This window comes from Peromyscus californicus, unplaced genomic scaffold (assembly GCF_007827085.1).
Source record: "Peromyscus californicus insignis strain IS unplaced genomic scaffold, ASM782708v3 Scaffold_2__1_contigs__length_46816999, whole genome shotgun sequence".
NCBI lineage: Eukaryota > Metazoa > Chordata > Mammalia > Rodentia > Cricetidae > Peromyscus > Peromyscus californicus.
Window position 1 is genome coordinate 44754658 of NW_026294540.1, and position 11062 is coordinate 44765719.

General features: G+C 46.7%; 1 long non-coding RNA gene across 1 annotated transcript; it reads right to left on the minus strand.

The window, feature by feature from the left end:
* Window positions 1-215: 215 nt before the first annotated feature.
* LOC128120520 (uncharacterized) lies at window positions 216-9284 on the minus strand. Its single transcript, XR_008221895.1, has 3 exons — window positions 9072-9284; window positions 8531-8603; window positions 216-6245 (listed from the first exon to the last, which is right to left on the minus strand). It is a non-coding gene; the product is annotated as an uncharacterized LOC128120520 (long non-coding RNA).
* Between the last annotated feature and the right edge of the window lie 1778 nt (window positions 9285-11062).

Here is an 11062-nt window from a genome sequence, read left to right on the forward strand (position 1 = left end):
TAGGGTGACATTCTAGCAGGTTCTGAAATTTGTGTCAGTTTGGCTAGGCTGTAAGGGAGGGTTTATCCAGCAGGAACTGATAGTGAGCCATATATGTGAATAAAAATCTTTGGCTGTAGGGTAGGTGTGTCAAGACCTAGTAGGCATTACTTCACCAAACTAATGCACAACCCTACACACACACACACACACACACACACACACACACACACACACACACACACACACACAGTCAAGTCCTGACGGACTTCTTTCTATTTTAAGCCCTAGCTCTCCTCACAGGGCTAGGTGTCAAGGGTAGCATTGTAGTCTCACCCTTACAGCCAAAGCCATAAACATACATGACAACTTGTCAGGTCCTGAAAGGAAGACCCCAGTTCTACAACAATGCCACACACCCAGAGGTAGGTGCCAAGTCCTAGCCTTCCCCTAAGTCCATAGCTCCATTCATGGGGCTAGGGGAAAAACTCCTGAGACTCACAACCTGGGGAGGGTTCCTACAGGCCTGCATGCATGATTGTATATGTGCATGTGTGCATGCTTGTGTTGGTGTGTTTGTATGTTTGTGTTAACCTGTTGTTTTACTGTGGGGAGAAAGGTACCTAGCAGATCCTAAAACCTAACCATGTTTGTATGTGGAACTTTGGTTGTAAGGCTAGAGACAAATACCTGAGCATGACACCTTATATGAATATGAGAGCTGTGCCTGGGATGTTTGCCCATGTCTGGGGTTCCTAGCGGGATTTGACGCTTGACCCTGTGCATGGGACTTTACTGTATGGCAGTGGATCTCTAGGAGTCATGATACCTAGCTGTGTAAGAGGAATATTGACTGTAGGGAAGGGTGGACCTAACAGAAGCTGACACCTGGCCCTGTTTAGATGCTTTGGCTCTAAGGAAGCTGTAAATCCAACAGATCCTGCCATGTAACTGCACTAGTGTGTGTGTGTGTGTGTGTGTGTGTGTGTGTGTGTGTGTGTGTGTGTGTGTGTGTGTGTTTGTGTGTGTGTTTGTGTGTGTGTGTATTGTGTGTTGATGAGGGGGTGGCTTTGCCTATAATGGAGACAATAACCCTGAAGGACCAGTCAAATCGCATGTATTGGGAGTCTTTGGCTCTAGGCATGTGTATACCTAACAGTACAGGGGCTTAGATGTACATATATACATGTGTGTGTATGTGACAGAGGGAGGGGATGGAGGGGGAGAGAGTGGAGAGAGAGAGAGAGAGAGAGAGAGAGAGAGAGATTGGCTGTAGGTAATGGACACCTAGCAGCAGAAGCACCTTGTTGGCTGTGTGTACATAGGGCTTTGGCTCTATGTGGGACACCTCACAGGACCTAACACCTAGAGATGTGTGTTTGTTTGTTGTATGGGTGATACCTCTACCTCACAGGACTTAACACCTAGAAGTGTATGTGGGGCTTTCCTTGTATGGTGGTTGTCTTCTAGGACCTGATAGCTAGCTGAGAGTGCATTGAATTCGTGAAGGCATTTGTAGGAGCATGTGTGCCTGAATGTGTTCCTGAGTGTGTGAGTGTGTACTTAGCATTTGAATTATAGGGGAGCAGTGCATACTGGTAAACTAGCTGTGTAAGAATATTGCACTGTGAATACAGAAAAAGAGGTATGTATCAGGACCTGACACCTAGCCCTGAGTAGACAGCTTTGTCTGTTATGGAGTGGGAACAGCAGGACCTGACCTCGGACTCTGTGTCTCTCTGTCTGTCTCTGTCTATCTCTGTCTCTCCCTGTCTTTGTCTCTGTCTCTCTGTCTCTCTGTCTCTCTGTGTATGTGTTTGGCTGCAGGGGATGGACACCCAGAAGGGCAGCACTTTGATGGTTGTGTAAATAGGGCTTTGTCTGAATGGGGGAGACCTTGTTGACATGACAGCTAGATGAGACTGCATGAGCACGTGCATGGGATCATACAAGCATGTGTGCCTGAGTGTGTTTGTGAATGTGTGACTGTGTACCTGGCATTTGACTATAGGGTAGGGGTACCAGTACTAGAAAACTAGCTGTGTAACTGTATGGTCCTTTGGATGTAGGGGAAGAGGTGCCCAGCAGGATGTGACACCTAGCTCTGGGTGTGTGGCACTGCTGTAGCTGAGGGGATTCCTATCAGGAATGTGACCTAACCATGTGTGTCTATGCGGTTGTAAGGGAAGAGATAAACACTAGACCCTGACACTTGTGTTATACTATGTGGGCAGCTGTTTGTGGCTTCTGCGGCTGTAGGTGAGGGCATCCTTAGAAAGACCAGACACCCAGCCCTGTTCAGGGGCTTTAGCCATCGTGTTGTTGATCTCTTGGAGGACAGACTTCCCAACTGTATGAGAGGAGCATTTTTTTTTAGTGGACAGTTGATCTAGCAGGACCTCACACCTAGGCATGTGTGTTTGGCACCTGCTGTAGAAGACATTTTTCACAGTAGCACCTGACACCTAGCAATGTGCAGGTGGTTTTAATTTAAGTGTGGGGACACCTTACAGACGATGATACCTAGTGTTGTTGGCAAAGAGAAAACTTGGCTTCTTGGTACAGTAAAAATAAAGTCAAATTCCTCCCCCAGGCCTGTATTCATCAAGTCTCACATTTCTTGTTTTCTACCCTTATTCTCCAAAATCTCTCGTCTATAACTTGAAGACACTTTCTCTGATCAACTTCACTAATAATATACTGACCCTGGGCTTCTATTTTCCTAGTCACTGACTCGTTTTCTCTAAGACAGCTATCTCCATGACAATGCAGCATTGTCACATTGACCATTGCCACAAGTTCAGCACAAGTGCACACACACACACACACACACACACATATTACACACACACACACACACACACACACACACACACACACACACACACACACTTTTCCCTATAACATCTCTATCTTTAGCACTGCTCCACATATATTACTATTGAACAGGCATGGCAGGAATCTCCCCTGGTATCCTACATAGACTGCTAGGTGTCATGTCCTAATGGATCTAGACAGCTCCCAACTGCTGCCACTCAACATACACTGTTGTGTTCCTAAGACACACAGCAGAGCATCTCCCTCTTCTCCCACAGAGACTCATCCCACTATCAGGGGCCGCCCACACAACAGGCCTTACTAGCTACTGCCCCCCAGGCCTGCTTCCAAACCTACCCATGTACCACTGCCCTGCTGGACACTCCTACCCCTGCCACTATAGCCTGAAACACACTACTTGGTTTCACGCTTTGCTGGACACCTACCTGAGGCCTGGATGCACTACTGTGTATCATATCCTCAGGACTCCCCAGTCCTAACCCAGACATTGTGCATGATAACAGGCCTCATCTAATAAGTTTCTCTTCCTACACCCATACTGCTGCCGCAAAAGCACTGCTAATTTTCAGCCGTGCTTAGACCCATGCCCCTGTCTGGTAGTGTATGTTGTCAACAGAATGGTGCTATTTTGGGTAAGGCTTGAAGCCAATTATTGTATATGCATACAACATACTTTAATATACATGACTGAAATCTGCACAGAGTGTTAGTAAGAGAACAATGGCAAGAAACTTGATATGTCAGTGATGGAGGTGTTAGCAGAGCCTTTAAAATTGTAGTGTTCACTGGGCCAGTTGTGTATATCGATGGTAAGGGTGTGTGTCAACATTGTTGGATACCTAGCATGTCATGCGTGATGGAGCCTGGTGTTCAAGTGAACCTGACACACAGCACTTTATATGCACTGTGGTTTGGACAGGAGTTAATGTCCAGCATGACCCAGTAACCAGCAGTAGAACCTGAGACCCAGCACATGGTATAGCAGAGGAAGGAGTCCAGTAGAAGCTGATGCCTAGCAGTGTAGGTGTGTCTTAAGCAGAAGGAGGGTGTCCAGATGTGCAAATTTCTAAGTATTGTGGAAGACCTGACATGGGGAGAAGTTCCCAGAATGGTCTGATGGCTGTCGATTAATGTGGGGAATGAAGTCAAACTGGACCTGGTACCTAGAGTGGATGTGTGGTCATAGGGGTGGTGATGTGTCCAGTATGTTTGATGCTAACTGTATGTCAGAGAGGAGCAGTGGAAGAACGGGGTGTCAAGCTCTGCACAATCCCTACGGAGTATGTGTCAGATTATGGCTGAGCTGATGTCCATCAAGGTCTGATCATTCATGTTGAAGTAGGTTGGCAGTGTGCGATGTGATGTCCGAGTGTGCTTGACACTTCAGAGTGTGTGTGTGGCATTGAGGGAGCCAGCAGAGCCTGACACCTAGCAGTGCACGTGGGGCAGCTGCAGGGCGATGTGTGCATTCCAGGGCCGTTAGCTAGCCTTGTAGGAGTTGCCATAGAGTTTCAAATGCCCAGCAGGTCTGAAATCCAACAGGGATATATGGGTTGATGAAATGTGATATCCTTTGGGCCCTGATACTAACACTGTAGATTGTGGTGGTGGTGGTGTGATATTCAGGAGGGCCTGAACCCTAGCAGTGTATGTGGAATTTCAGTGATATTAGGGTGTCAACTGGGGACCAATACTAGCAGAGTATTTGCATACAGTGGCAAGAGAGTGTCCTGTATGACCTGATAAGTAGCTGTTAATAAAGGATTATGTGGGTTACATTCTGGATCCAGACCTAGGAATACATGGGAGGTATGCGAGAGGGTTTATTTAACAATGTCTGATAGCTAGCAGTCAATGTGTAGTTTGGTGAGAAGTCACACATGGTCCAGTACTTAGAAGTACATTAGAAGTTCTCTCTCTGTGTGTGTGTGTGTGTGTGTGTGTGTGTGTGTGTGTGTGTGTGTGTGCGTGTGTGATGTAGAGGTTGTTTATCATGGTCTGACAGCTGGTAGTACCAGTGAGGTGGCATGGCTGTAGTGTCCCATGCTGCATTATACCTAGTGTTGTACATCAGTGCAGGAAGATTCCAGGAGTCTTTGAGCCATACAGTAACTGTGTGTCCTTGTCTGGAGGTCAAGTGTCCAACAGGGCCTGATACCTTTCCCCATGTCTTAGTACACTGTGGTTGGAGGCATGTCTAGCATGGTCTAGAATCTAGCACTGTGTGTGGGACAGCATAAGGGGAGTTGAATATCTAGTCCTAATACCTAGAGAACTCTGTGGTGAGTGTGGGTGAGGGGCGTCCTTCATGTCCTTACACTGACCCTGTATGTAAGTTGTTAACCAGGGGAGGGGCATGGGTAGCACATGTGAGTATCTAGGGGTCAGACCTGCTGCTTTCCCCAGCTGACTGGACCATCCACACAGTGCTGTTAACAGATCAGCTGGAGAGCTCATCTCCATCCCAACAATGGGATAGGTTTCAGCCCTCCTCACACCACACAGCACACACGACACCTCCACCTCCTCACAGCCACACAACATTCACTGTCAGGGATTTGTTGTCTGCCAGGGTGTGTCAGGGGCCAGGCTCTCTCTAGACGTCCTGGGGGAGTGTCTGCTCCAGCCATGCTCCAGCCTCTGTATTTCATGTCTGGGGGCCGCAGGCATCCTGAGTCCACAGTTCATCTTCTCCGTGTTATTTCTGATCCTCCTTTCTATAAGGCAGGAAATCATGTAGTCCTCTTCTATAACTTTATGTGAGCATTACAGTGTTTGTATTTGAGGTCAATTGAAATGGTGACTGTGTTCAGTTTTTCAATTGGTTCCTTATTGCTTGTTTTTTTAAATCTTCTTCTGCAGTCATTTGTGGACAAGCCATTCTCTCTGCCTTGATTTCCATAGGTGACTGTGAAAAAAAATCAGTTAGGCCTGTTTCTGAGCTTTTGTTCTGTTCCATATACCCAGTCTCCATTACTTCCCTGTAGCCCTTTATGGATCTCTGAGGCTTTGTGGGAAGTCCTGGAAGAAGAAGATCAGGGTCTGGAGGAATCTTTCCTGTCCTCTGCCATGTCTTCTAGGTTTAGGACCCATTGGTTGTTACATCTTGTGTTTGAGCATCAGACTGGATTTTGCTGAGTCTATAGATGAAGTGCAAACATCTGTCACCTTTAGAAAAGCAACTGGTAGAACCTGAGAGCTCATATTGTTTGGATTTCTCTCCTCCAGTAGTCAAAGTATTCTGAATGCCGATTTATAGAAATTATGTTGGAATTCTAATTAAATACTTCAGTATTTGTTTGTAAATTGTCTCTGCCTAATACCAGTGAGAAATGGGCCAAATGTATGACCTCAAGTTCTGCCTCTTCATGTTAGTGGAGGCCTGGGACAGGTGGTCCATGGGTACTGCCGTTCTCAGGAGATCCACTCTAGAGTTCAGAAAGAGAAGCACATTTAATTCCCAATGCTCTTCTGAGATATTTCTTTACCTGATCAGGAAGGTTTTATTTGTTATCTGTGAAGACAGAGAGGCATAGGTGACTTTCTGAACGGTCAAAATGCAAAGGGGTCTAAGTTGGGCAGGATTCAACAGTAAGTACCCACTGGGAGGCTTCCACAGGGGGATGCTCCTATAGATTCCCCAGATCTTGTTAGTAATTTGGAGTGGTTGTCTGTAGTTGGATGGTGGAAGAGAAACCATGTCATTGTTCTCCACAGCATGTCCTCCCGTTGCTGTGTGTAGCCTCTGAGTTCCTCTGGAGCTCAGACAGTGCATACTAGTCTGCTAGGAAGGGGAGGGGAGAGGCGCTCTTTTCCCTCCATGTCACTAATGCTCAGTGTGCACATACTCAGGTCAGGAGTTCTTGGGGTCCACAATTCAGGATATGGCCAGGCACTTAGAAGTAAAAGCTTGTGTTAGACCATTGGTGAGGCTGGCAGAAAGATTCATTCACCACCCTAGACCTGTGGCCTTTCAGATAATACCTGGTTTATTTTTGGTGGAATTCAGGACCTAATGAGGCAGGAATAATGTCCCTTTTCTTCCCATGTGACTTCCTGAGGGAGAACTCAGTGCAGTCTCCTTGAGAAGTCCTGATTTCAGGGATTGGTTTGTCCTAGCTGCTCTGCTACTGTCCCATAAACAAGCTCTAGGATCAAGAAGGAAAAGCAGTTTCACCAACATGTCTATTTCTAGGCACTGTGTTTCCTGCACCCAGTTCACTGAACACTTGCCTAGATGAGACAGGATGCACATATGGTGAAGATGAGCTTTGTCTCAGAACATATCCAACAGAACCTGCAGATCTGAGGAGAAAAGGATGGTCAATGAGAGTTCTGGAGTTGAACTCTGAGACTACAAGAGACCCAGGCTGTTACCACACTAGTCTATGTCAATGATCTGGGAGGAATTTAAACAGTCCCAACCAGTCAGGTTCTGTCCAAAATAGCAAGCTACCCAGCATCACTTGGACTCCCTTTATTCCACTGGGAAATGAGTATTACTGAGCCACTTTGGGGTAGTGTGTGTAAAGATCTTGGTACCAATAGCATGTATTGTCTGCACCTGTTCCTGCTGCCTCCAGGAGGCAGGCAGTGGTGGAAGGAGTGTGTTGAGTGTGTAAGCCTGATCATAATCTGATATCTCTCACGTAACAATCTAAAGGCCATCACATGCTCCCTGCAGTGGCCAGTGATATAAGAAGTTCACATTAAACTCACCTGGCCTCTTAGGCATCAACTCTGGTTCCTAAGGGTCACATTCTTAGAGACCATCATTACCAGGGCTTGGAGTCCTGGTCCACATGTGCTGTCTCCCGAGAGATTCCATGGCTGGCCACATTACCCAAGACTCCCTTCCACAGGCCATGGTTTTAGTTAAGTGCATCAGGGTGAGACATTCCTTAATGGTCACTCACTGATCAACAAACAAGCTATGGGCCGAGGAGCAAGCAGGCCATTGTCTCTTGGCTGGTTTCCCTTGTTAGGTTGTGTCAGTCCCCATTCCCCAGTCTCTGGAACCCAACACAGACTAAGTCACTGGCCAGTGACAGAATGGATGTCACAACATACAGGTGTGAGAAGATGTTCACCATCTTTGATTCAAACTGTTTCATCTCAATGGTGTTAGGATCAGAGGGAAGAGATGTGCCACCTACACCAAGTCATCTCAATATCCCTCTGTAGCCATGCCTCAGCTATTTATATCTATCTATCTATCTATCTATCTATCTATCTATCTATCTATCTATCTATCTATCTCTTGTCCTCTGTAATACAAGCTAAGTGACCACCTACTCTTGGAATTAAGGGGGACCTGCCTGGTCAGACTTATTCTTCCTAACCTCTAATCCAGAGTCAAATTTAGACAAGAAACCAAAAACTAAGCATCTGCTACAGGCTATTATATAGTGGTCTCAATGATGCTTTCGGCCATGTGTTGCCCAGAGATGAGCCTTGACAATCATCCCATTCAGAGTGGCCATCCTTCACTGCATGGAGAGGCTGTCTGCCTGTCAGGCGCACCTGACAACACTTTAGACAATTATCCCAGCAGGACAAGCAAGCAGTCAGCCTAGCTGAAAGCCCTAGCTCTATGGTCAACAAGACTGTCTAGGCCTGACCACTGTACCCAGTGGGACCTGGGTACAAAGTAGTTTTAAGAGTGCTGACCCCACCTCTGACCACTGTGCCCTACTAGGTAAGGCCTACTCACTTCCAAAGTGGAGCAATGTCCCAGCATTCCATCTGAAGTGGTACCCATTTTCCTCCAGCTTGCTGTCACTTTCCTGTTAGGAGACAAATATGGTTCTGATGAAACTCCCTACAGTGAGGCCCCTTCACAAGCATGTAAACTAGGCCAGCATGCAGTGGGACTGTGTCTTTTCTGATGGGCAGGACACAGGGATAAATGAAGGCTGCAAATACAACAGCAGGGAAGAGGGAGAGGAAGGAGAGGGAGGAGAGGGAGGAGAGGAAGGAGAGGAAGGAGGGAAAGGAGAGGAAGGAGAGGAAGGAGCTCCCTTTCCCTCATGTGGGGAAACATTTCACTAGGACCACAGACCTGAAGGGTGCACAGATTAATGAGTACTGCAGGTTATTCCCCTGCAGACTGGTCCACAGGGTCTGCACAGTCATGGGTAGCTTGTACCTGGTATTGGCTCATGGCCCCCTCAGACAAGGATGCTGTGAAACACCAATCCTAAATCCTTGATAACTAAGGTTTCCTGGAGGGAAACCTGTGGTAGTTGGTTTACCTCCTCCTGTGCTGGACAGAGACCCTTCATGCTGGGGAAGTGGGCACACTGCCATCTGGACTTCCTGCAGAGCTCCGACTTCTGCTGTCTCAGGCCACACCTCAAATTGCCATCGTGTGTCTCCTGATGTAGAGAGCTCATCCCTTTAAAGAGGAAGGACATGTGAAAGGGACTCTAGGGGAACTTGAAATATGCAGCACTTAAGCTAGACCTACTATGCATCCCTCTCCCCATGGCTCCTCTCCTCTCTCTTCCTTTCTCCCCAAATCCCTCCCTTAGCCAATTCTTTCCTGCTGCCTCTGCAATCTCTGGTTCTCATCTTCTGCTCTCCATCTCCAGATCAACTTTGTCACTTTATTTAGAAGTGGGTTTGTACTGTGGCACTGATGATTTTGAAGTCAGAGTTTTAAATTTGCATGCCCTTACAGTGAAGCAAGATAATGTGCCAATTACAGAGGACAGATGACAGTACCAAACACAAAATTAGTGTAGTAGAAACCCGAGGCCTGGAACTGACCAGTGACTCTGCAATGAACACTGACAAGTGAAAATATGTGGACAGAGAGGTCTACAGTGTGACTCACTCTGTCACACTCGGTCACTGCAGCTTCCACAAGGAAACCTTTAAGTCTCCCCTTTTTAAAATGTATCTTACTTTCCCTTTTTATTCTCTTAAATTTTGTTTTGTTTGGGCAGGTGTAAGTTGGAGGGCAGATGTGAAGTGATGGGGACATGAATGTAATCAGGATACCTGATGTAAAAGACACATAGAATGAATATATAAATGAATAAATAACTCAGTAGAGAGATAAGTAAATAAATAGATGAAATAAATACATGAAGAGCATACAGGGTAAAAAGCACATTCTCACCCTCATGAGTGAATGAAATTTGGACATTTTTCAGAAAACAGATACAACTGAGGATGACTGTGTTATGTGTGACAAGCTTGTCCCAAAAGACAAGGATCACTGTTTTCTCTCATACGCAAAATGTGCAGGTCATAGGGGTCAGAACATGAACAACAGAACACTCAGGACATGGAATAGGACAATGGTCTTCCTGGGACTGTTGACAGTGTTCTTGGGAGGGGCTGATCCCCTCTACCATCACACACTGTCTAGAGTGGGGTGCACAGAGTCCTAGTTGGTTCAGAATCCAGAAACCTGCAGCCCTGGGTTCTCCATTAGCCAGTGAGTATGAACAAAGTTCAGTGGCCTAAATCCAACCCAAAGTGGTTTTGACAAGTAACAAAAACACTGTGGGACCCATGAGCAAGAGTAGACATAGAAGTCAGCAGACAAGCATACAGTACCTGGATGTCGGATGAGTAGAACTGGAAGCTGCTATCTAGATTCTGTGGCTTCATGCAATGCCTCTGCCACTGGTGTCCTTTAGTGAGAGCCCTGCTTTCAACATCCCAAGACAGGCACCAGCTGTCTCAGTGACCCACCTTGAGTCCTCAGCTGTGATCTCAAGGCTCAAATGGAAAGAACTCAATCAATCAGACCAGGTAGCCAATCTGGACTCTCCTGATTGGTCAGGTTGAAGTCATGGGATGTGTGCCTGGTGGGGATCCTGGGAAAGGGTTAGAGAGCAGCCTTTGCATGCTCTGTGCCTTGTTCCCAAGGATGTGTCAGCTAGTGCATACCTCCTCCAGCCCACTGACCAGGGTCCCCAGAAGAATTCATGACAGCAGTTCTCACCTCCAGGTATCTGTTCACTGGTGGACATAGACTTCTATTCTGAAGGGTCGATTCGGACTTTGCTGCTGTTTGTAGTCCATCCTGGATGACAGAACCTTCAGTTCAATCCCTGACCCTGTCAGGATGAAAGAAGCACAGAACTTGTCTCCTTTCCCTCAAATGTCTGATGAATTTACCATTGGTGCTATACATACAGTACTTGAAGCCAGGCATGGCAGTCCACATCTGTAATCACAGCACCCAGGAGGCAGAGAAAGGGGTCACTCTCTGTGAGGTTGAGAGCTG